The sequence below is a fragment of the Pongo abelii genome, chromosome 9 (assembly GCF_028885655.2).
Source record: "Pongo abelii isolate AG06213 chromosome 9, NHGRI_mPonAbe1-v2.0_pri, whole genome shotgun sequence".
In the NCBI taxonomy this organism is placed as follows: domain Eukaryota; kingdom Metazoa; phylum Chordata; class Mammalia; order Primates; family Hominidae; genus Pongo; species Pongo abelii.
The window spans coordinates 23,500,040-23,527,633 of record NC_071994.2 but is presented as its reverse complement, the minus strand read 5'-3'; the positions used below and the strand labels follow the sequence as shown (position 1 = coordinate 23,527,633).

Genomic DNA, 27,594 nt, shown 5'->3' with positions numbered 1-27,594 from the left:
AAATATGGACAAAAGTTGATGAGTGACTCAGGGAGATTTTTCAGTGCCTCGCTTCTTAGCCTGAACTGCTCGAGAAACCAGATGACCATGATTGTGATGACCCATCTTTTGGAGTTGGAAAATATTTTCTCCCTGAAATATTAGTAATTCACACCAGGAGACTTTCAGCCTTGTTCTGCTTCTGACTTTGGGATGGTAAGATTGGGAGGGTGGACACGGATCCACACTAGAGGCATGGAGTGTCTCTAGGATGTTTGTTTCCACATCTTTAGCTGAGAGTTGAGATATCCTTAGGATGAGCTCTTCCTGTGATCTTTGAGATTTCAGGAAAGAAGAGATAGCAGATTGCAGGCTATTATTATGGCAAGATCATTTCTCTTTGGCCACCACACAGTTGTTCCCTGAGTCACAAACTACTCAATTCAGTAGCTGTCTAACTAAACTGCCTTTGAAATTCAGAGGAGAGTCTGTGTATGCCAAAACCAAGCCCCTGAGTCACCCAGCACACAGCAGGAATACAGCAGTGAACAGGGTCAGAAGTGGTGCCAGAATCCACCCCTTGCAGCGAGTGTGGACCTTCAAGTGCCCGTTCTACAAGAATCATCCCAGGTCGTAAAATCTCATGTCCTCGCAGACAGCAGGTACCATTGTCTGTTCCCTCTACTGTCTGCAAGGTTCATGATTAGTGAATCATCTCCCTGAGTATCTTTTTACGTGGACTGAGCCATGTATTATGAAGATCTTATTTTATTTGTAATATCTAAGGAAACTGCATTAGACATTATAGTTTATGAACAAAATAGGTGGTGTTTGTATTTGGAAATGTAACATCTTACTGGGAAGACCTGGATTTGAGCAGATCTACCTGGGCCTATTATAGAACAAAAAAACTTGGTGTCTTTTTTCTCTGGTCACCACAGTTCTGCAATTATTCTATATAATTGTTGTTTTCTTTTCTTTTTGGAAGGAGTCTCCTGTTGAAGAAAGAATCTAAAGAAATGCATAAGTTCCAGGGAATTTTCCTCTAAGACTAATAACAACAAGATAGCTTTGCCTTTATTTATTTATATTCATTATGTTTTACACATGAAAGATACGTGTCTTCTTCAGAGATCCTGGGTTAGAATTTTTTGTTTTCCTTGTCCTGGTTGAAGAAGAATCTCAAACCCTGATGCTGGTTTTTTTTTATGTATTTCAAGAAGAATTTTGGATGGTGCTTGACAACTTATGCCTTCTATAAAAACAAGAAATATTCTTTTACACTCTGTATATTAAAGATATTGTCCAACTGACATTTCACCAAACAAAGAAATTGAGCCACCTTGCACTCTACATTTTTGTTTAAATATTTGGGAGCTATTGTTTTGAGAGTCATCCATGGTAATAATGGCCAACTCAAAAAATGTCCTACTGAAGGGTTGGTTAAATATTGGCTCGGTTTCCACGTTTGTAGCCCATGTCTTCCCTCCTTTTAGTTCTTCCCAAAACAAGTCAGGGTATGTCTCCCACTAAGAAACTACTTGCAAAATTCCATATCATAAGATGCTGAGCTTGAAATTATGAAACATTATCATCAGTTTCTGAGGACTTCGGAACTAGAAGTCAAACAGAAACTTCATAGTTTAGGGACCAAGGGCCTGAAATACAACTTCTAAGCTGGATTGGTATTGGTTCCAACGTTAAAAATAAAGGACCACAGTTTTATTGTCTTTGAATGTAACATATTCCACATGAACATCAATAGGGCTCAGACATGCACTGAAGGCAGACAAAGGGTAAATAAATTAAACTGAAGTGACTCAGAAGGCACATAAGGAGCAAAGATGTGCAGAAGTAACAAGAGACTTCTTTTTTAAGAACAACCCTATTTAGAACTCAAGGGAGAGAACCTAACTGGAAAACTCAAAGAACCATAGTTCCAAAATGAATTTAACTTGTAAGCTTTCTCAACAGCCAGGAAAAAGTATATATATATATATATATATATATATATATATATATAGAGAGAGAGAGAGAGAGAGAGAGAGAGAGAGAGAGAGAGAGAGAGCCAGGAAAAGCATATATATATACATATATATATGGATTAGTATCCATGTTTTGGAAGTTCCTGAGCACTTACGCATTCAAGCCAATGCACTTTTTCTTTTTCTTATTTTTTTTGAGACGGAGTCTCCTTCTTGTTGCCCAGGCTGGAGTCCAGTGCTGCGATCTTGGCTCACTGCAACATCCACCTCCCAGGTTCAAGCGATTCTCCTGCCTCAGCCCCCTGAGTAGCAGGGATTACAGGCGCTTGACACCAAGGCTGGCTAATTTTTTTGTATTTTTAGTAGAGATGGGGTTTCACCATGTTGGCCAGGCTGGTCTCAAACTCCTAATTTCAGGTGATCTGCCCACCTCGGCCTCCCAAAATGTTGGGATTACAGGTGTGAGCCACCGCACCCAGCCACACTTTTCCTTTCAAACCAACAGAATAGCTGGATCATGTATGCTAAGAATGTCCAGATTAAAATATGTCAATGAGACTTTGAGACCTTCCTGCATCTCATTTAACAACTTGCTTCTTGGAACATCTTCCTGTGAGGGCAATGAGTTACTACCGAAGCTCATCTTTGTAGAGTATTTTTTCTCAGCCTTTATTCGCTTTTCAAACCTTGCTGCATTTTTCCTGTACCAGGACAAGGCCCAGTTGTCCACTGACTTTTGTGAAGGCATCCATGGGAGGTTTTGAAGTCCACTGGTTAAAAGAGAAAACTGCTTTGTGTTTGATCAGTATAAAGGTAGTTAGAAACAATGCTGAGTCACTTTAAAGCAGCTGCATTGCAAACCAAGTGAAAGGACTTTATCATTGGCTTTGTAGTCAGCAAATCTGGATCCTGGCCTTTGCTGCATCAAGAGCAGGCCTCTCAATGTCTGTAAGTTTCATTTACCTTTTCTTTAAACACCACCATTTATTAAGCATTTACTACGTACCAACCACTATATTCAGCCTTTTATTCACTTAAACCTCACAATAACCCTATGGAGTAAACATTATTATCATCCCCATTTTATAGATGAGGAAACTGAGGCTCAGAAAGACTATAAAGCATGCTCAGTGTTACACAGTGAGAAAATTAGAGAAACAAGATCCGAGTTCTCATCAGTCTCACTTCAGAGTCCGATCTCTTAGCTACTCTGAAAGGGGCTAATAATAACATAATTTATTGACACTGAGGATAAAAAGAGTAATGTTTGCAAAAGCTCCAAAGTCATATACACATATAAGCTGTTATAATGAAATCACTTGAGAAAAGAGAAAACTAAGAAACAGTTACATGTCATGGTCATGGAAAAGTACATTCGAATGCCTGTAAACCGGAGCTTACTAGTTCCGTGTAAACCAACATAGGATTTCCTGAATACCTTATTTTTCTTGACAGCACCCCCATTGAAATACTAAATATGATATGTTACATAAATCAGGCAGGATGGATGACCACTTTATTTTACATTGATTCCGTCTTTAGAAGGCTGAGCAGCCTAAAAGACGAGAACTCTGGTCCATTTGTTACCTCTGAGCTGAGCCTCACTGGTTTGCTAATTTGCTTAAGTTATAAAGACATCTGCACAGAAGTTCAGCCTTAACTCCCAGGAACAATAATGTAGGTTACCAATAATGTAGAAAGTATTGTTTACTTGTAGGGTATAAGAGGATCAGAGGCTATGAAAAGGAGACACAATGTTCCTTAAATCACCACCACAATAAAGCATGCACAATATCAAGTTAATTTTACTTTTACTGTTAGCAGGTAGTGCACGAAGTAGAAGAGAAGGATGAAGGTTGGCTGCATCAGGGAGTCAACAAGAACCCCTTAGTCATCAGCAGGAAGGCTATGGCTGCATGGGCCAACCAGATGGAATCTCTTTTGCAAATACGCCTCTGGACAGAGTCAAGCAACTGACATGCTTTTTCCTAGTTCCCATAGTACTAATGGAATTGATTGAATTTTGACTGATTATTTTAGGGTTGTGTAGACAGAAATGAATATAAATAAGAGGTAGATCAAGAGCAAAGGGACTGTGGTCACTCAGTATGTCTCCACATGAAATGTAAACCCATGCTGTGGTTACCAGACATTGAACCCCTTTGGGAGGCTGGGGACTGAAAACTTGGACTTCATGCTTATATATCCCTTATAAAGAAATATTTTCAGCTGGGCACAGTGGCTCACACCTGTAATCTCAGCACTTTGGGAGGCCAAGGTGGGAGGATCACTTGAGCCCAGGAATTCAAGACCAGCCTGGGCAACATGGCGAAACTCCCTCTCTACAAAAAATAAAAAAGCTTGCTGGGCAAGTTGGCAAGTGCCTGTGGTCCCAGCTACTCCGGAGGCTGAAGTGGATCACTTGAGCCCAGAAGACTGAGGCTGCAGTGAGCCATGATCGTGCCACTGCACTCCAGCCCAGATGATAGAGTGAGACCCTGTCTCAAAACAAAAACGAAAACAAATACTTTCCAAATTCATAAACTTATTGGTGACAATAATTCTCCAACTAGAAATGGAGATATTTGGCCTGAAAGATATCTTTTTTCCCAAATTACAAGTCTGTTGATAGAAAAAGTCTTTCAGAGTTAAAAACATACATCACACTTAGTGCATGTTTAATCATTTACTTTTACAGCAAAAGAATGACATTTTCTGAAATTGAGGCTGCACTAAAAAATCCACACCGAATGGTCTCAATCCTTATAGCTTATCTTAACTGATCTCCATCTGCTGAGTTGTTACTAAACTGCCTCCTGTCACAGGTTTGGTTGAATCACAGAATCAGCTATGAAGCTGATGCACCAGCCTTTTCCCCTTTTGTCCAAAAATAGGAAAGGGTTTGCACCCTAAACGATTTGAAGTGGTTTCGTAAAGCTGCACGGGCTCTGTCATTCAAGAGGGTAATATAGAGATGGATTACCCTGGGGAGAGAAACGGGATGACAGAGCTGAAGGAATTGCATCACATGTACAGAATAAGGAGTTGTATCTTTTAGACCCCTACTGATCCCTGTTGACTTCCTAGACACTCTGTGGCCCACTACTCAATAATAGGTTTTATTATTTAAAGTTGAAGTCTCACTTTGGGAGGCTAAGGTGGGAGGATTGCTTGAAGCCAGGAGTTCAAAACCAGCGTGGGCAATTAAAGCAAGACCTCCATTTCTACAAAAAATAAAATAAAATAAAATAAATTTTTAACTTAAAAAAACAGTTGGACTTTGGAGTCTCACTTTCATTTTATCAGTCAGAGTATTGAGAATTACTTTTAGAATAAATAGAAGAGGTATAAATAGATAAAGTGATAAGGAAGGTAACCAGCTTTTATAAAGAAAAGAACTACAACTAATTGATAGAATCTGCATTTTTTTTTTTTTTAGTTTATTTCTGCTCTTTAAGAATTTGCAATTTTTTGGAAAGATGATATTGTAGACTTATTAGCCCAGCCTCCTATCCCCTTGATTTTACTGGTTTATGCACTTTGAAGAGAAAAGAGGGCATGAATAAGGAATCAACACGTGAGAAATGAAGAAATTAATCCCCTTAGGAATTTTTTGTGTGGGGGATTATAAGAATACATAATCGAGGTAAGCCCAAACCTAAAGGGCTTATTAAAAAAAACATTTTCAAAAGGCAACCACATGAATTTTAACATAGCGATGGCGACTACAGTTCTACAAGGTTTATGATCAAGACTTTTTTGTCTTTTTTTTAATCTCAACTTGATTAATGATTAACAGGTCCCATTTATGAGGCCAAAAAGAAGTTTTTCAGCAGCCATTTTGTGGGCCTCAATAATACCAATAACAATACCAACAAAAAGGAAAAATAATGGTGCTCAAATAATGTTTTAAGCCCAATTGGTTAACAAAATTCAAATGGTGTATGGTTTTTAGATCTTGTGACTGAAGCTTTGTTTTCTAGGTTTTAATCTGGAGAAAGAGAAAATAATTCATTTAAAATGACTTAAAATGCAGGATTCCATGAAAGTCTTCCTTTATCAGTATAGCTTTAGTAACTGTTGGAGAAATCAGCTAACATTTATTAGAGCTTCTGATTCAATCATATTTTTAACTCTTTCTAGTTAGCCATTAGCCATTTGAAAGAATGATAAGCAAAGCAGTAAAGGTTTGTTTTTTGTGTTTTTTTTCATATTCCTCAAACAACATGATTTTTAAAAAGATAATCTGGGATTTTTTGTCTTGTGAAATGATCAGCAATTTTTAAAAAGGCTTCGGCAAAATATAATTGAACAAATCTTATGTTTAACAGATTAAACCATTTCTGCATTCAGCTTTCTTGTCTAAAAAGAATTACATTTAAATAGTAATTCAGCAGTGTATTTTTTAAAGCTCCAAAACATTTTTATTTCTGACTTTAGATTTTTGTATAAAGGGGGTAAAACGCTTTTATTTGTTCATAAAAACCCGAGGGAAAACAAGAGGCAGAAACTCACATTTTCCTGCCTATAAATACCAAATTAAGAAGATTGGTGGTGAGCTCTTTAAAAAAGAAAAGTCAAGCCCTGGTAAGTTTGAAAATATGTATGCATAGTTCTGGATCACCACTGCATAAAATGTCACACGATTTCAGGAAGCCCTCGGATACAAGCCATCGGTGAGATTACATGTGGGAAATAGTGAGAATTACAATTCAAAATGCAGTTTTTAAAAAAACAAAAACAAAAACAAAATGCAATTTCAAAAACGATCGTCCTTCCAAGCCTTGTTCAGCCTAGGTTCCTGTCTAGACAGGCAAATTGAACTGAAGAGTTGAAGCAATTATTCAGATAATTCAAAGGAAAAAAAATCTTCTCCCTAAAAAAGAAGATTTGAACAGCCTGAACTACCTGACTTGTTTGTCCTCACTGATCAATTCACCAGATAATTGCACTTCACTCTGCGAGTTTGAAGAGGGCCGTAGGATTTGAGTCAGGGAGAAATTTCACGAACTGTTGTTTTTCTGTGCATTCAGCTTCAATGAAATGCGTATAATTTGAAGGAAAAGAAAGTCTCTTGGAGAATCCTTTCAAGAAAATATAAAGTTATTCTTATAAGATATGCAAACGTTACATTAATGACTTTCCTATGTCCAAAAAATAAATAAATAAATAAATAAATAAATTCTGAAGACTAACCTTCTAAGTACCTTTCTTTTTCAGATGAGATGGCAAGATTTAACAGAAGAGAAAAGAGATTCATTAAGCTCTCAGTAAACTGGATGTTATTCCTTGCAGTTCAGTTCACCTGGCATTTATATATTCTTATGAATTATATACTTTAAATAAAGAAAGAAATTGTTACCTGTGTAGCTAGCACAAACTAGGGTAGACATTGATAGATATTAAAATAACAGTCAAGCTATGAAAATGTAAAGGTTCAGAAATTTGAAAGTAATTATATTGATCTGGTCAACTTACAATAGATGATCTTTTGAAAACATTTTGAAAATCCATTATGAATATATTTTTAAAACCTTAAAAAGTAAATATTCACATAAAACTAAACTGGGCAGCAAATTTCAAGGTAAAAATCAAGTAGGTTAATAGTCCATGAAACATATCAGATATTGAAATTAAAATAAAATTTGAAATTCATTCATGCCAGAAATTACTACTGCCAAGGCCTGTCATATGTCCTATTAGAAAATTAGAAGCATAATATTTAAACCAGGAATAGTTAAATGATTATAGAAAGGGAGCTTAGAATTTATCTCATTTGTTCTTCAAATATGGATCTGTGGTATACATTCACCAGAATCACATTAATTTTAATACTGCTTTACATAAATGTTCAAGTACAGACAAAATTTAAAGGGCAGTTTTACAAACAAAAATATTATTAAAACAATGTTTCCAAATATCAGACATGAAATGGCTGTTTTATGTTTTAAAAAAGCCTAAACCTTGTGAAAATAGATTAACAAAATATAAGAAAACAAAACCAAAAATTAAATTTTCTCCAAATTTAACTTTTAGGAGCATTTATTACAATTTTGTAATACTTGAGAACCTTTTCAAGATGCCATATTTAAATATTTTAAACTCTTAACATAAGGCTTTTATAAAGCCTGTGGTAACATACTGGTCATAATCACTAAGTGCTAAACTAATAATATTGTAAAAAAATTATTTAGCAATTATTAAAAACAGTTATATTTTTATGTATTTTCAGAATTAAAGTAAAAATAGATAATTCTGACATAATCTGAAAAATTAAACTTTGATTATTAACAAATATAATTTGGCAATTGATTTATTTTAAAAGGCAGATATGACTAAAACATTTTTAAAGAATCATATATAATATATTTTAAGCATGTAAGACATTTTATCACATGTTTATTTGAACCTTATTTTAAAAGAAACAACCAAATTGTATAAAAAGTATGCTATCCCTGTAAATTACGTTGTTTAGATTTTTGCAAAGTAGGAATATTTTGATGAAAGCAAAATAATAACTATAGAAGTTCATTGTCAGCTTACTCTTAATATCTGGGTCTATAATAATTCATAAAAATGTTAAAAAGACCAAAACAAACAACTTTGGTCTAATAGTTAATATATGATACTGTTAAAACCCAACATGATTCTTTATTTTCTCTCACAAGGAATTCTTGGCAATTTCTAAATTTTAATATGAAGTATTTTTAATTCATAAATATTTCTAGTTAATAATAAAACTACAGTAAACATTTAAAACTCTTCTTATATTTTTAAAACAGCTTACATTCTTGATATTTGAAATACTAGTATTTGAATTATTAAAAGGAAGATGAAATAATTTTATTAGTTAAAAGTTTTATTTTCACAAAAAGCAATGAGTTACTAAGATGGTATTAATTGCTTAAGACTTTTTTTATTTTTAATTTTTTTTAAATTGAATTTTTAAAACCCGGTATTATATCTGCTTGTAAGACAATTGGAAATTATATATTCTGGATAGAAATTCTATTTTAAAACATTTGCTAAAAATGAAAAGCAATCTTAACTAAATATAAAATTTTAAAAATTATTTTAGTTAAGCTATTTTTAGATTTGTAAAGCAGAATAACAAATTTACTTTGAATGCCAACCATTTCAGTAATTTGGTATTCTGTTGTTCAGGTTTTTGTATCTTTGGTTGGAATATAAACCTTCTATTTATTTCCATTTGTATATAATTCTAAATGTAGAGTATAGATTCTAGAACATGTTACATATTCACTTGTTTGTCTTGAAAATGCCAATAAAAATAATGCATTTTTGGTTTTACATACAAATAAATGTTTTAGTAGCAAGAAACAGAAACTATATGGCACATTAAATTTTTTTGCATTTTTTTTTAATAGATGCTAAAACAATGGTTTCAGGAAAAGGAGTATTTTTGTTTTATCTGAGACTTATAGTACCTTAAGTAATGTTTTCGAAGGAAAATAATAATACTTTTTACAAACTTTCCATTTCAACCCTTACACAAATGAAACAGCTGCAGCTGATTACAACTTTGATGCAAATTGTAACTCAAAATATAGTGCATAATCATATCTTACTAAATATTTACATTAATATGGAAATAAATGTTATGCATTTTATGGGGTTAAAAAAGATATTACACAGAAAATAGGAACTCCCACAAAAAGAATCAATGCAAAGGACATTTTAATACAGTTTTAGAACCTTCAAACTCATAGCTAAATAGTTACATTTACTTTACTTAATTAATCTCACAGTTTTAAAAGTTAAGGAGGGGCAGCTTAGTTTTGAGGTGCTGAAAGGTTACATGACTCAGCTCTATCTACCTGACGTTTGCAAACATCCAGTTGCTAGACATCACCCGGATAACATAGCCCTTTTCATTTTTTAAAATTTTCATCTAGACATATTGGCATTATGAAGGCACAGTAATTGGTTTTATAGTAATAATATAGAAGTATGATGACATTAAGAGAAATGTTAAGAATAAGCCCTATTGGTTCCTGAATTTGCTATCTAAATGTTCAAGTATTAGTCCTTGATTTTTTTAAAAAAAATGTAACTTGATAATAATGAACTGCATTTAAGAAAAAAATACTTATGTTTCTGATTTAAAATAAAAGTAGGATGATTAGGTAAAAAATTTCTAGTGATACCTTATTGAATAGGAGCTACAGATAAAAACTAAAATGGCATTTTACTGTTTTATTACTGCTTACTATTATTCATTCACTAGATATTTAAAAACTTTTTTAATGGTGATGTTAGATCTATTAGCATGTAATTTTAAATTAACTTTTAAAGACTTCATAGTATTAAAAAATCTGTATTCTAGTCTCTTAAAGTAGTTGCCAATATCAATGAAAGCTTAAAAATTAAATTGTTTTTATTTCTAAAATATATTTTCAGATCTTTTAAATGGTATTCCTTTCTTTAGATTTTGATTGAAGAATTCTGAAATAATGCCAACGCTTAAGATTCTGATAAATCTTTAAAAAGCTTTCATTTTGCCTGTTATAAAAAAATTTAATCTGCATTAAAATAGTATTATCAAAGAGAATTCAAATGCACTGGCAAAATTTTCTTTTTGCTACTTTTACTGTAAATAATAATAATGTTTGAAAACTCTCAATATTGGTCCAGAAGTTTCTGTCTTCATGGCATTATTATTATTTCTGCAAAATGCCATACAATAAGGAATATAAAATTATGGCTTAAAGTATTTTGTAGTATGCTACTTAAAGTAAATATTACAAAGTAATGACTTTTTTTTAATTGCTAGGGAAGTTGGACCCCATCTCAGTGAAACTTTCTTTCCTCTTATAAACAAAAATGGTTCTTTTCTTTTTTCTTTTTTTTCTTTTTTTTTTTTTTGGTTGGTTTCCTATGTCTTGTTTTTAATAGTGATACCCCATGTTGCTGAAGAAATTTCTATTTGTAACTTACCCCCAATAAAAATGATTTCATTTAAGCATTCTCAATGACACCATTATTAGTTCTTACTTGGCAACTATCAACTGTGTCACTTTTGCTATCCAAATGTTACAAACAAAAACAAAAACCAAAAAAACCCTCTGGTCTTGATCACTTTCCACTGTCACTATTGACTAGAATCTTTTAAAGCATTTTTGATTCTCCAGATTTGTCAAGCATGCACATGAGCAATGTACAGGTAGAAAATAAGTCAGCTACCCAAAAAGATGTTGAACAAATATAAATGTTAATAAAAATGGACAAGAAGACCACTTCACACACACCCTCACCCCATTTTTCAGGTTACTTTGACTTAAAAACATTGTATACTAATACAGATTTGGCTGGATTTTGTCTGCAGAGCTGTGTTAGCTTTCTAATCTTGTTTTCTGTTTTAACCTGCATTATAGCCATGGCTAAAGAAATGAGAAATGAAGAAATGTATGGAAGCATACATTCATATACTTCTGGTTTTATATGTTATTGTGTTTGTGGCTCTATCTAAACTGTGATATTATGCCAATGATAGAGCTATCCAAAACCTCCCTTTAAAACTTCTGAGATATCAAAACATTACATTGTATATGCCACAGATAGTCACAATTATTATTTTTCAACTATACAATTTTTATTAAATTAATAATTTAATAAAATTTAATTATTTTTGTAAAAAATAATTTTTCAAAAAGCTTAGAGGTTTAGAGGTTTATCTAAGTAATTTTTAAACTAGCATTGTTGATTTTTGCAACAGCATTTGATTGCTTAATCAAAAGTGTTATGGGCTATATGATATGAGCATTTAAGAATGTCACTCATCCTAACTGATAATCCATACCATTCATCTCATTACCACATTTCAACCAATGTCTGGATCTATGTTTGTAATTGATGTAAAGCAGTTACTTGGCCAAACATGATCCCATCCCTACCAATTTTTTTTCCATTTTGGTGGATGTGGACGTTGATTTCCCCAAGTGCATTTTCTAGGAAACAGGGTGATTATATCTGAAGAAACATCTTTATTCCTCTCCGTCCACAAACAGAGAGGAATATTGTTGGAATATAAACAGGTCTAGTTAACAGCTGATTCTGACCAACTTATTTGCAACAGCTAGATTTCTTTGCAATGAACAACTTAGACAGACTTCTTGATAAATTATAATGATTCTAATGGGGTCCTGTAAGGACCTGTTATTCAAATTGTAGCCACCTGTGATATTTTTATTCATAACAGGAGTAAGTCTGGTTCATTATCTCTAAATTTACCTTCAGAGAGCTACTATTACATTTTTGTTTGTCCTTTGTATTTGTTGATTTTTCCCTGCTTCTAAGCTTTAAATATATTGTGCAACTCTAACCAACACAGATAAATGTGGTCGTAGTCTGGAATTGTCCAATGGCAGATGGTTAAAAATCCCACGATGGTCCTATTCATGGAGTTTATTGAGCTTGTCTGGTGAAGTTCTCCTCAGGTATCCCAAAGGACATAGTACTTGGACCACAGGCTCAATAGTGTTTAGCATTCATTTTGTTTGGTGAATTCCTGGTGATTGCAGCTTCTTTTTTGTATCGAATTGTCACTACAAAATAAAAAGCCCACCGGGTTGGATTTCCAGCCACAGCAAAACCTGATGTTAGGTCCAGAAGGGAATTTATAAATCAACACATTCCCCTTAACTGTTAAGGAGGGAGGATGCAGTGTTGAAATTATTTTTTCAAGATAACTATTTGTATTTAGTTTGATCTCCAAACAACATGTGTTTGTTTCATTTGTTGAGATACTAAAGAAAAATCATAATATACAAAGTGCAAATGTTGATACTGAATCAGTAGAAACATTACTGTTTCCAGACACCAATAGGTAGAATATCTGATTCTGCATTAGGAGATCTGACTTTGATTCTGGATCAGGCAGTGACTCTTGGTGTAAACTTCTATAGTAATTTCTTTGTCTGGAAAATTGGGTTAATACTCTATCTAGCCTACAGGGTTCCTTATACTATTAAATAAGGTAAACATATGGGTAAGCATTTTGGAAAAGTGAAATTCTAGTCCATGGAAAAAAAGAATTGAATGGGGAGGCCAATTTCAGCCTTTTGGTTGTATGACTCTGGGCAAATCATTTCGTTTCTCTGGATCCCTGTCAATTAAAAAAAGTGAAAATTGGACTAGATGATCTCTAAGTCTTCTTGTAGCTTTGACAACCTGTGTTTCAGGATGATCATTGACAAGATTCTAAGGGGCCCAGCTATACTCAAAGAGGGGATTTGTAGGGTGCCCTTTTGTTTTCTGTTTACTCAGATTAATGCCCTACATTCTGTTTGCTACTCATGCCTCTGACTTTGTAGGGGATACTACCTTGGAGGGTACTCCAAAACATGACAAGCATATCTAGGTATCTCTGGTGGCCACTTTTGTCATAATGTCCAGCAGTGAGGTATCTTGCCACAGATTATACTGTGGAGGAAGGTTGGATATTCAGCCACCTCGACTTGGCTGTTTCTACGAAGTTCATCTCCTTTTAAGAACCTAGCTGGATGGCTTGGTAATGAAGGGTACAAAAGGATGAAGGTTCAAGTGGTTGGATATTTACTGCCTTAATTAATAGGTTGCTTCTATTGAAACATTGATCTTAAAACAAGGTCTTAATAGCTTAATAATTTTCTTTCTTTCTTTTTTGAAATGGAGTTTTGCTCTTGTTGCCCAGGCTGGAGTGCAATGGTATGATCTCGGTTCACTCCAGCCTCCACCTCCCAGGTTCAAGCAATTCTCCTGCCTCATCCTCTGGAGTAGCTGAGATTACAGGTGCCCGCCACCACGCCTGGCCCATTTTGGTATTTTTAGTAGAGATGGGTTTTCGCCATGTTGGTCAGGCTGGTCTCGAACTCCTCACCTCAGGTGAACCGCCTGCCTTGGCTTCCCAAAGTGCTGGGATTACAGGCGTGAGCCATAGTGCCCGACCAATAATTTCTTTTTTTAAAAAAATGTAATTTTGTCTTTCAAAAGTCAGGGCTGTTGGTTTCTTGGACATATGGCTTGGACTACAAAGGAGACTGAAGGTTGGTACATTCAGAAAACAGATGGTGGACATTTTGGCCCTAAAAAGAAAACTAAGATTTTTTGAAGAAATATAGGTTGGGCAGAAAGTAAGGGATCCCAGGCATCTCTTTATAAGTATTTCATAAGAGAGCTCTGAGATAGTAAAGGATCTTCCAAACATTTCCCTTCAAAATTCCTAAAGGCATCTTCCAATTTTTCCAGAACATGTCCCATCCTAATAGGCACCAGCTGAGCTCCTTCTGACCAATCCTATAAAAGGAGACACTTAACAGGAATGCTGAGAGACAGTAGGTTCCTATATGAGGTGGCTGCATGAACAAATAAAAGGTGTTCTCTCTCTCTCTGTCTCTCTCTCTCTCTCTCTCTCTGTCTGTCTCTCTCTCTGTCTGTCTCTCTCTCTCTCTCTCTCTGTCTCTCTCTCTCTGTCTGTCTCTCTCTCTGTCTCTCTCTCTCTCTGTCTCTCTCTCTCTCTCTGTCTCTCTCTCTCTCTGTCTTTCTCTCTCTCCCTCTGTCTCTCTCTCCATCCCTCCATTCCTCCCTCCTTCATTTCTTTCACTGTAAAATTGTTCTCCATTAAACTCTTAGCTGCTGTGGTCTAAATGTATCTTGCAGCCACACATTGCAATGGGCTATGGATTCCGATAGAAAGTAACCACCCTATTGGTATTTGATAGAGAGCTGACTCTCCAGGGAGTTGGTCATTTGTTCTGAATCGCGGCTTCGGCTACGGACCAGGTACCCTCCGTTTTGCCCCTATCGCACTGTTTCCTCTTTGGCTTCTCTCATCTCTCCTCACAGGCCCACACCTGGGTTGGAGAGGGCTCTGGGGGCAGCTGGTCGGCTACTACTGAGCAGAGTGTGTGAGTGAGGGAGGGGGAGGAGGAGGGGCAAATGGTCCGAATCATTTTTCTTCTAAAAAGTTGTCAGAAAGCACAGACCCTAATCTCTTCGTTTGGGTCGTTATTCTCTATCACGACCCTGGTTTACGATTTAGGAGTTTCCTCTTTTGAGGTCTTTGTCATCTATTTAAGGAGATAAACAATTCAACACTTCGTGTGGCCTTGGTAAGTCATTTTACTTCTCTTGTCTTCAGCTATAGAGTAAATGAATTGAATTAGATGATCTCTGAGGACTCTTCCAACTTGAAGACCAGTGCTGCCAGTACTGGGCATGTAAAGCTAATCGGGAGATATTTTTTAAATGAGTAAGGGAAGCTCCTGACGTCCTGTTTCCTGAACAGTGGAGAGTCTGCACAGGATGGCACAGCATGGAACTGCTTATCCTGTGAACTTCGTTTTAAAAGAAAGCTGATGTCATTGGAAGGGGGTGGATTTCCTAGTTTTTAGATCACCATGGATCCTTTATGGCTCTTCTTTCCCACTTATGTATTTGCCGTTTTTCTTCCTTTAAAGGATTTATTTAGAAGAGTGGTAAGGGGAGGTGGCCAACAAACTAACTTACTTTTGATTTTTCTGGAAAGTTCTTGGTGACTAAAGGAAAATATTGAGAACTGTCTTTGGATTCCAGTGGCCCATGCTGCTTTTTAGCCCCATTTTTGGAAGCAATTCATGTTGACTCTATAAACTATTCATGTAGATAAGTTATCATAGGTACAATGTAGACATTTCTACACATATATTTTTGTAAATGGACATTTGGGCATGTTGGCACGTCTTTTAGACGAGATTTGTAAGGAAGTGGCATATAGCTGAGAGTGGATGGGCATGCTTCATTCAATTCTGATGCTATCAGTAAATATTTTCTACTTCATACTTTTTTAATTATAGTTCCTTTATTTAAAAAGAAAAAATAGAGAAAAGCATAATATGGTATGTTTTGGTTATAATGTAAAGAGGAGGGGTTTTTAAATATAAATTTAAGGGGTACAAGTGCAGTTTTGTTGCATGGATATATCGTGTAGTGGTGAAGTCTGGGCTTTTAGTGTAACCCAAGTAATGTATGTTGTACCCATTAAGTAATTTCTCATCTAAAAGGAGGTATCTTTATCTTTTCCCATACAGTTTCAGTTCAGTGAAAAAATTTGTGTTTCCTTAACTAGCTCAGTCATATGTAAATCAATAAAATCACAATTTAAAGACAACAGGCCAGGCACACTGGCTCCCGCCTGTAATCCCAGCACTTTGGGAGGCCAAGGCAGGGGGATCACCTGAGGTCAGGAGTTTGAGACCAGCCTGGCCAACATGCTGAAACCTCGTCTCTACTAAAAATACAAAAATTAGCAGGGTGCGGTGGCAGGCACCTGTAGTCTCAGCTACTTGGGAGGCTGAGGCAGGAGAATCATTTGAACCCAGGAGGCAGAGGTTGCAGTGAGCCGAGATAGTGCCACTGTACTCCAGCCTGGGCGACAGAGTGAGACCTTGTCTCAAAAAATAAAATAAATAAGTAAAAATAAAATAAAATAAAAACAACAACATAGCACACATTTTAAAGATGGCCTTGTGGATTCTGAGAGAAGGAGAATGACTGAAGGGAGAGGTTGAGAAAGAATGTTTTTAGCTGTTCCAAGTAGTGTTCCCACCCTAAATGGTATGGAAGAGTAGCTATCAAGACAGCTTCAAGTTTCAGAGATTATAAAACTCTTGGCCATCTTGCCTTGTCTGCATCAGTTTTTGAAAGACAAATGTGGCTGGGCATGGTGGCTCACGCTTGTAATTCCAGCACTTTGTGAGGCCGAAGTGGGTGGATCACCTGAGATCAGGAGTTCGAGACCAGCCTGGCAAACATGGAGAAACCCCATCTCTACTAAAAATGCAAAATTAGCCAGGCATGGTGGCGCATGCCTGTAATCCCAGCTACTTGGGAGGCTGAGGCAGGAGAATCGCTTGAACCCGGGAGGCGGAGGTTGCCGTGAGCTGAGATCACGCCATTGCACTCCAGCCTGGGCAACAAGAGCAAAAACTCCATCTCAAAAAAAAAAAAAGAAAAGAAAAAAGAAAGACACATGTATAAGATACCTTAAGATACTTTAGCATTTCTTTAAAAACAGATAATTTGCAGATGAAATTAAAGAGAAAAAATAACCTCAGATAGGTCACCTGTTTTCTCTTTTCTTCTGCTTCTTTCCTACCAAAGGATGAGGGACCTTTTATCCTGGTCTCTATGGCTGAACATGATTTAAAATTAAAGTCAGGTAAAACTCTAGTCCTCCCACTAATGCCTCCACCTCTCACCGCTAGAAAAGTCCAAATAATCCAGCTCTTCCACCCCCACAAACTGCTATAATTTCACGTTTACCGAATTAACTAAATGATTAAAGGAAGAATGCATTTTTTTTTTCCTCTGAGCCTCAGTGAATTTGACTCTACAGAAAATTAACACCTTTACGTATAGCATAGATTGGTTTACATTGACCAGTACTGAACTCTTAGGCAAAACAACCCCATTTTAAACTGTGTGACTATGTTTAAGTATTGTGGTCTCCTTTTCCCACTCTGTTTCCTCCCCATGTACACTGATTATTGGCAGAAAATATCTATTCAAAATTCCACAGGATCTTGTATCCAGTTCTCTCCAATGTTTGATTTAAAGTAACATCCAGAAGGGTGGGATTGAATGATATGAGGTGGTCCCACAGAAGATGGGCTTGGAGCAGTTCAGCGAGGGCATTAATTCCATAACAGAATTGGTTGGAATTAGCCACTTTAGAGAGGGCTTCTATTTAAGAGCGCATGTGTACTGTCACTGATGACAGAATAAAGACTTCAGGATATTGATAAGAAAATTAGATTCCAAGTGGAAAAATTAGAATATGGCCTGGGTATTAGAGAATAACTGTTAATTTCGTCGGTGTGATAATGCCTTTGTGGTTATGTAGGAAAATGTCTTTGTGCAAGATGAAATACTTGGGAGTAAAGTGCCATGGTGTGTGCAAGTTCCTTTAAAGTATCTCAGCAAATATAAAAAAAGAGATGAAGAAAAGATGACAAAATGTTAATAACTATGAAATGGAGATGATGTAGATACATTGATACTTGTTATATTCTTCCTACTTTTGTTTGTTTGAAAATTTCCACAGTAATAGTGAAAAAAACTTTTAGATCCAATATTGTAATGTTAAAAAATACCACACAAAAATAATAAGGTAAAATCTTATTGAGATAATATTTTTGTGCATGCACAAGAGGGGAGCCTGGATTTACAATTTGTCCAGACTGACAGGCAAACTCAATGTTCTTAGTGTATGGCAACACATAAACTAATGGAGAATGAAAATCCCGTGCAATAATACCACTCATTTTATTTTTTAAAATGCATTTTAAATTATAGAATTGAGTTTGTAGAAAAGCACAGGAGACATAAAAAATGAAAACAAAATCATTTTTATTTACATATTACATCTTATTATCACTTGTTCAGCTAAGTGCTAAAATGTTTGGGGTTCTGAACCCAGGGGTTGGAGGAGAGCACCTTGAAGATGGTCACAAACACAAAAGGGTTTGAGGACCTTGGACTCGTGCATGGGAACTTGAAAGAGAAGTTAGAGTAGCCAGTGTCATGGTATAAACTAACTGAAAGTCTGAGGAGGATGAGACAGTTTTGAAAACATAAACTATACCAAGATGATTTGATTTTAATGACCTTTGGAATTACCAGATTAATGTGCTTCTTAAAAATGCTTCTTTTGTCTTCTGAATAGTTATGACTATAGTAGCTATGTTCTACCCAGGTAATGCAAGCTTTATGGATATGTTGGGATAGCATTTGTTTATCACAAAATGTGTGTGTTTATGTATTGCCATGAGGATACAGAAAGGAAATATACCTCAAATAGGGAAGGGCTTGTTTCTATGTAATACTCTGGGGATACAGAGCCAAGCTTCAATGGTGTTGACTTTAGGTCTTTTGATTATTTGCTGTACACAAGTACATGCCCAAATATTAAAAATATAAGTATTACCCATATAACCCTTGAAAGTCCCACTTTTGTTTAAACAGGAAAGGACACCTTTCCCTCTGAACACCTATTTATTTTTCAAATAATAAATTTTAAATGGGCTCATCTTAAAGTAGCAAGCCTCTGGTGAGAACTATGTCGCACCATATCAAACTTACCATTTGACCCTGTTCTCAACATGGAGATGGTTTTAGTAGATCGGAAGCCTTTAGTAGGCTTGCTCTTCCAAAACTGCTGCTGCTGTTGATTTACTGGTAGCAAAGCTAGGCTGTGTCCTAGGAGGAAAGGACAAGCGAATCCAGAGTTCTTGATTCCTTGGAGTTTGCCTTTTAGCAAGAGAAGAAGGAGCGTAGTTCAACAGTTAAGGTCCTGGACTAAGAAACATGAGACAGAGGATATATTAAATTCTTAAAATTTAGGCATGTCTCTGGAGTTACCATTACATGAATAAATGGTCTTCTTTAAAAAAACCAAAACACAGAAATAGGATATATCACATCTGGGTCCAGATCTATTTTTTTTCGCTAGCTGACTACTGACCTCAGTGTCTGCGTCTGCAAATTAAGAGACTCCGATTAAATAACAATTGCTGACATTTCTTCAGATTTTTACTGTGTCGGGAACTGTTTTGAGTGCTTTACATTAAATTTTTTTAATCTTCACAACTCTATATTCTTTTTGTTTGTTTAATTTTTTCAACCTACATCATGCTTTGAAGATATTCTTAATATGCCTAATTCATCAATTAGGAGATAAGACATTCTGAGGTAATCAAGTGCTCGATAATCAGAGAATTTTAGAGATGGAAGGGCACATGGAAATCACCTCATCTGGGAGGCAGTGTGTATCATTGAAATTAAGCGGGCAAGCTCTGTACCCAAAATGTATGCCATTCAAACTTGGATCTCATTAAGTATATAGCTTGAGCAAATGGCTTAACCTTTGTTTACCTCAATTTTCTTGTTATAAAATGAGGATGATAATAGGATCTGCATTATAAAGTTGTAGTATTAAATATGCAGTGCTTAGAACAGTGCCTGTCACCTAGAAAGCTCTCAGTAAATGTGAAAGTTAATGAGGATGAGACTGATGATGGTAGTGGTAGTGACTGGATAAGTAGACACTAGTGTTGTTTTTTTTTTTTTTTTTTTTTTTTGAGACGGAGTCTTCCTCTGTCACCCAGGCTGGAGTGCGGTGGCACAATCTTGGCTCACTGCAACCTCTGCCTCCCAGGTTCCAGCGATTCTCCTGCCTCAGCCTCCCAAGTAGCTGGGATTATAGGCATGCACTGCCATGCCCGGCTAATTTTTGTATTTTTAGTAGAGATGGTCTTTCACCATGTTGGTCAGGCTGGTCTTGAACTCCTGACCTCAGGTGATCCGCAGGCCTTGGCCTCCCAAAGTGCTGGGATTACAGGTGTGAGCCACCGTGCCTGGCCGACACTATTGTTTTTCTTGGAAGAATGTGCTACAGTAGTATTAACAGATCCTCTATTGGGTCAGAAACGGGTGCTAGTGATTGTCATGGTCTTAATGGAAACAATGGGGTTATCATCAGTGATACAGAATGAGTTTTTGGAGAAAGAAATAAATTATGTTGAAGAAGCAGAGTTAATAGGAGACTGTTCGTTCAGAAAAATGTGTGTTAATTTGTAATTCAGCAACAAGTTCATAGAAACACAGTGTCCATGAGCTAGGTAGGTGCATGTATTTTTCAGGCTGTCTTTCAAGCTATGAAATTTCAATAATGTGTAAGAGAAAAAGTGATATGTAAATACCATCGTGGATGGGGAGCGGTTGTATTTAGGTGGTTAACATTAGGCAAGCCAATGAGTAATAATTAGCGAATTATTAGCATGGCCCTCTGTGCACTTGAAGGCTCTCTGGTGGAGTCAAGGGTAGATCTGCCTCTGTGGCATTTGTCAGAATGCAGATTTTCAGTGAGGGCTTTGTTAAATAAACCATCAGTGTCTGGGAGGGGGAGGGAAAGCAGGCTGAGAGAGGCAGCAGTAACACATAGAAATGAAGTCCAAATTCGGGTGCTTATATGGCGATATTCCAGTTTCTCTGGATCATCATAGACACTTATAGAATGTTCGTGCTAAATGGGACCTCAGAGATTGTCTGGTACAACCCCCTCATTTTACATTTTACTTTTCTATGAGAATAGAGTTTGGTGAAATCTGGCCAGGATTTCAGTACAGTGAAATCAGGGAAGTTTGTGGTGTGTTTAAAGAGAGATTTCATGTTAAGATGAAGGGAAAGCGGACGTTTCTTCAGTTTTAGAGTGATGTCCAGGTAGGAAAGTAGAGTGGGTAAAGCAGTGAATTTTCCCAAATTAATTAAAAGAGGAAGGGAAAGAAAGAGGGAGAAAGGGCAAAGAGATAATCTAATTTTATGCTAAACAGTTTTTGAATGGATTTGTAGCTAATGTTTAAAAGTTGATGAAAAAGAAAACTCTTATTTTATTATTTCTAGGAACTTGGTTTTCTTAAATGGAAAGGGAAGTTTGGGGGAGAGCTTGGCAGCATTGATGGTTCCAGCAAAGGAAGGATCTATTTGCATCTAGTGTTGAACCTAGTAAGCAGTCTATGTTAATCCCTTACTCTTCTAAGATTAATATATCTTGGTGTTTTAAATAATTACTTTTAACTAAGTTTCTGCCTAATGCTTTCTTTTAAATAACAGTGTGTCTCAATAGGAACTAATGAGTCAGATTAATTTGGCATGGAGTTCTGAGCAGGGAAGGGGACTGAAGTCCTCTTTCAGAACACTAAAAATGCTTTGCTACATTCCTTGACAGTTTCCCGAGACAGGGTTGGATTGGAGGGAGCCTTCCCGAAGATTTAAGGGCTCCCCCACTGTGCTAGCTCCCCAGTTCCAATAGTGTCAGGTCTGAATAAGGACACTTGTGAAAGTCCACATCTCTAGTGTGTCTGTTTACATGGAGAAAACTAAGCCAACAGCCCTGAGGGTGAATCAAAGATAAGATTTTTATGGCTCTGTACCCACTTGTGTTTTATTTTTTATAAAAAGCATTATTTACCTACCACATCTTTAAGTACTTCAGAAAGAGGCTTTGAGTTTGTCATTGTTTTTAATTTAAAAAGGAAAACATTGCACTTATTTCTCATCTGCACTTTTGTAAGGTGTGGAGATATTAGAGGCTCTCCATACTGGACGCTTCAACCTTGCCTAACAGCACAGCCCGCCCGCCTTGCTGGGAGAAAGGCTTCAGGAAAATGAGTAGAGCTCAGGGCTGAATATCATCTTAGTTTAGGTCTTTCTTCTTTTTGCCTTTTGGTTCTGCTTTCCTTGGCTGCTCCCACTTCAGCACCTGCTTGTTGTGCTGGGTAACGGAATCAAGTTAGAGATGAGGAAACTGAGGCACAGCCTAGTTACAATCCCTCATTTTGACAAGGCAAAATGAGAGGGAGCACTCAAGCCTTTAGTCTGGGTGGAGACAGTAGGTCCTGCTGCTTCTGCCCTAGAAATTGCTTGGGCTTCTGAGCTGACATCTCTTCTATCCATAGAAGGAACCTCTGCTTAGTACTTGCAAACTTGTACCACAAAGGTCACATCCTTAGGGGGAGAAAAAAAAAGAAAAAGAAAAAAAAAAACTAGCTTAGGAAACCAAAGGTTGCCAAGAATGGCATAAGGGAAAGCAATTTTTTAGTGTCTGTGCATAGGGATTTTATACGTTCCATGTTGCTGTGAAGCACCAGGGTCAGTTCTGAGCAAGATACTTTTTGTGAAATGAGGGGTGGTGTCTGCGGTTGGCATTCTTTCTTGTGGTTCTCACTCAGCTGCGCTCTCCAACTTTATTCACCTGTATGAGAATCCTAAGCGGGATGCCCTGGTGAAGAACAAGAAATTGCCAGGGTCTGGCAAATTGCAAGTCCACAAGTACCTAGTAGGGAGTGAAAATTGGTTATGTTTGGAGTATGGAGAGATAAGCTTAACTAAACTGTGAGTAAACATGAAAACAAAAATAAAATCAGAATATGCCCTCAAATGCTGGGGAGAAGAATGTTAGGCATTTTATTGGTCTGTTAAAAAAAAAAGTGGGGAATGGTGGATTCATAGAAGAAATAATTAGAAAACTGGTGTAGGAAAAACACTGTGGGGAGGGGGGAAAGCAGCACAATTAATTCTCATTTCCCCCCTCTAGAGTTTGAAGTAGTAGATCCTTATGGGGAATGAAGGGAATATGTAAGAAATGGTAAAATTTTCTAAGCAGAAAATAATTTTTCTTTGGAGAGGAGGCATATGAGTTCATGAATGTAAACCTGCATTAAAAAGGAGAGAAAATTGTGGGCAGAAAGAGGGAGAAGGAGAAGCAGTATAATTGTTTTTAAAAATTCAGCCTAAATTGAGTATTTAGCATTTCCATCTTAGAGTATGTAGGGTTTTAAATATCTCTGTTCGAGGAAATTGATTTGAAGATAGGCCTTTCGAAACTTAGAAATTCTGTTTAGGTTTTTTCTTTCATATGTTTATTTGAAGCTTAGACTATAGAAACTACATATAAAATAAGAATTGTTATGTATTAGGAAATTTTTTAAATAGATAAGGCTAGTTAATTATTTAAATATATTGAAAGTATTAAAACTATTGAGTCATAAATAAGACCCCCAAAATATGTCAGTGGCAGGGTAAAATGCAGAAAAACTAAGTATATCAGAAACTACTATCTATGATAAAATTCAAAATGGAGTTTTTAATTGCAGCATTAATTTAATTTAATTATATTTCAGACTTGCTACATAAAATTAGGACTCAAAAATACAAATATCTATATGCCCATCATGATTTTTTACAGAATACAAGTAATCATAATCATTTACTTGTTTTATTTATTTCTATAGGAAAATAGCAAAAATTTCATCTCCTGAAGAAATTTGAAGATTTTTTTGGATATTCTTTTAAAGGTGAAACTTTTCTTCTTCAGGTAAGGAAACGTTTTCTATTGTTTATCCTTGGGTTGAAAAGAGCATTTCAATTAGACGAAAGAAGTATCATGTACTGAAACTTTGCTTATCTTAACTGATGTAAAACATCATGAAGATGATAGAGGCAGGATTTTTAATTTAAATAAAACAAAAGTAGTTACAAATTTTTCACTTAAAAAAGATTAATTTGTTGGGGAAAAAATGAGATAGACCCTTTTTCTTTTGCACTTTCTCATAGACTGAATAAGAGGATTCCCATGATCCATCTTTTAAAAATATTTAAGACATAGCCAAATTAAAATAAAAGTTATGATTCTGGCACAGAGTTTTAAAAAATATTTAGCAAAATCAAAAACAAGAGAATTTTCAGACATCTAAAATATTCCTAAGCACAGATGTAAACTAATGTGATAAACTATTTTGATAAATTTGAAAGACTGGTCATTGTTTTAAAAGCAGGCCCGTGAATTAAAGTTAATTAAGATTTGTGCAGTAACAGGGAAACTTAAACTTTGGTATATACTTACATGCTGGGAAAATTTTTTTTTGTAGGGTCAGAATGTAAATATAAATAATTTGTTTAATCAGGCAAGAACCTGTACTTTGTGTGTGAACTCTTTTCAGTGTTTGGTAATTGTGTTATGTTGATAACATAAGAAAAGGAGACAGACTAACTTTTTAAGCATATTAGAATATTTGCAACTCATTCTATTTTTGGCAATAATTCTATTAGTGCAGTTTACTTCCATGAACAGTATAAAATACATACGTGAAAATCAGATTTTTAAAAGCAGATTACAAGTGCAATTAAATTGTCTAAACAAACATTTTAAATACTTTGAAGTATTTTATGAAATTAAAAGAATAAAACAAGTAGTTTCAGAAATTATAGAATCTGTTGTAAATATGCAAATTTGCGCACTCTAGCTTTGTCACCAATGCCACATTTGGGAAAAGAAATAGATTGCAATGTTTGTCTTCTATTAACATATATATATTCTTAAAAGTATACAAAATTTTTCCTAATTTTAAACATATTAATACTGTTACATATAAATATTTTTTAAATCTTAGTATAAAGTTTAGGGTTTTAAAAATATATACTTTAAAAATTCATGTGGTGAAATAGAATCTAAAAACTTGAGAGAAAATACTAAATTTTTTGGTATAAATTTGAAGAGTTCATTTCTAGAATAAATTTATTTTCTTCTTATAAAGACATTTACATCAATATTAAGTATATAGATTAAGACCTACTTAAATTACTTAATTAAAATATACTAAACTTCTAAGTTATTTTTAAAAGAATGATGTGGGTAAACTGAAAAGATCATAAAATTATTTCTAATGTAATTTTTACGTAAAGCCCTTTAATATATCAGTTTTTCCCTCTTATATTTTAGACCGTTAAAAGAAAAAAAATGACTAATCTCCTAATGGAAAATATAATCTTATAGTACTGAGAAGAGAGTTGTAAGCATGTAATAAATATATGAGATCAGTTTCATTTCTGACTTGTTTTCGAGCCTTTCTTATGAATCATCATGTATTTTAACATCAGGAGAATAATATATAAAATACGCTTTAAAATGTTATAACCTGGTAGCTATTAAAAAAGAGAGGGGAAAAAATAGAGCTTTGCCTAGCAAAATACTAACTAAAGAGTTAGGTGAGAATTAGAAATGTTCAGATGCTAAAGTAGTATAATAAACTAAAATTCCAAATATATATGAATATATAATTTTTTATATCTTGGTATATGGCATTTGTCTTAATTGTTTAGGAAACTACATATTGTACAGGAGTGAAGAAGTAAATGATGAAGTATTTTCTCATCATAGTTTACTAGATAAAAAATATACTAATAAGCTAAATGTAATAGTAAGGGGCACATTTAAAATATAATTTTGTAGAGTCTTACTAAATACGTATCTTTCCAACAAGGCTTTAGGTTTTTGCATGTGTATTAGGATTTCTGAGTTTTGTGATTTGAAATTCATGATACATTTTGAGTGCCCTTTCAAATGGCAAATTGTTTCTGTGGAAAAATCAGACATTATATACATTTCATTTTGTATTTGGGTGTGAGACAAATAGCAGATAATTTGGGAGAATTCTAGTTGTTGCCTTAGTGCATGCATCAAATACTAAACAGTTATTTTATCTCTCAGTTATACATCTGGGCATGTTACAGTTGGTACTGTATGTACAAACAGGATATTGAACTTACATTGATGATACAGTGTTGTTTAAACGTGACTGTTAATCTTTACTGAAATTATGGGCAAACCATTTCAAAGAAATGCGTTTTTAAACTCTTATTTTTAATTAAAATGAGAAAAACTTTGAAGGAGTTCATTTATGAATAAAATATGTTAATTGTGCAGTCTCCTGAAAGAACGAACTCTTAGTTTATTTTTCAAATTTTATTAAAATGTTTCTTTACTTGTTGCTTGTTGGCATTTTAAAATTAAAAAGTAATAAAGCAGCATTATTATATTTCTGATTATCTATCAAGAGAGTGAAAGGGAAACCAAACTATATTGACACAACCCAGGTTTTCCCCTAAAAAAAACTAACTTCAAATTGAAAAAATATATTGCCCATATTTAATATTTCTTATTAGGACTTACTTGGAGTCGCATAATTTTTTTGAGACAATATATTGGAGGAAATTTGTCTTATAAAATGGAGAGATGTAGAACATTGTGGGCAGTTATAGGATAGTCTTTCTCTCTTGTTGCTTCCCAGAAGTTAGAAAACAGATTTTAAATTAATAGTGTTGAGTACACGAATCTCTGGAGTATTAATAATTTAGAAAAATGTTGGAAAATGATAAAGGCGAAGGGGAAGATTAATTGAAGTTAAGTGTCCCCTTTTCAAATGGGAAGCATTTGACACTGTGAGGAGTGCTCTAGAGATTAACAAATGTTTCTCTGTCAGGGATAATTTTCTGAGCAGTTGAAGTTGTTTGTGTGATAAGGGAAGGCGGCTAGATAGCGTAACTGTAGGTGTTTGAGACAATTTCCGAAGTTACTTTCAGATTGAAAGGGTGAAAGTAGGTGCAACAATTGGCTGTTGGGAGGGGAAAGGGTGCAGGGCTCGCCAGCCCGGCGCCACTACAGGGTTAACTGCGGCGCCGCCCGGTGCACACTGGGAGTTGTAGGCCGCGGGCATTGTGGGAGTTGTCGTAAAAGCCTGCTTTCTTGCCGTGATGGCCGCCGCCGAGGCAGGGAGTTGAGGGTTTCTGCCTTTCGGAGAGTTTGGGGGGCTGTCGGTCCCGTTAGAAGGCTACCAACAACCCCCCAGGTTGCCAAGGGCCTGTTAGTTGTGTTCCTGGAAGGTGGGCAAGCAGCCTGACGGGTTAACATTGCGATTTGCCGTCGTTATAGCGGTCAAGGGGCCTGTAGCTGCTACAGGGTCGGTGAGGGGTCCCAGCCGGCCGGACCTTGGTCGTCTGGCATTCTGTCTTTGAAATATCTGGGTGGCCGGCGCCTAGGCATATGGGGTTGTGCTTTCTGTGTTGTGGTTTGTAGCTTGCACCCTCCACTGTTCTTAGAGCATTTGGCTCTGTCCATATGGCTGTTGGTACTCATGGCCCTATTTGGGGTTGGACTGGGCTCTTTTTCTTGGGTCTGGTGGGATTTAAGCGAGAACTGGAATTTTGTAAGATGTACAGCAGTGTCCTGGGTGTTGTCTGTCTGGTGTGGGGTATGAGC

The 27,594-nt window shown here is 35.7% G+C and overlaps 1 long non-coding RNA gene across 1 annotated transcript in view; it reads left to right on the top strand.

The window, feature by feature from the left end:
- Positions 1–27,594, top strand: part of LOC129048629 (uncharacterized) — a 92,011-nt gene that overhangs the window by 37,017 nt on the left and 27,400 nt on the right. Inside the window, exon 2 of the long non-coding RNA XR_008511135.1 lies at positions 23,792–23,874. This is a non-coding gene — a long non-coding RNA (uncharacterized LOC129048629). The remainder of the gene's footprint in view (positions 1–23,791; positions 23,875–27,594) is intronic.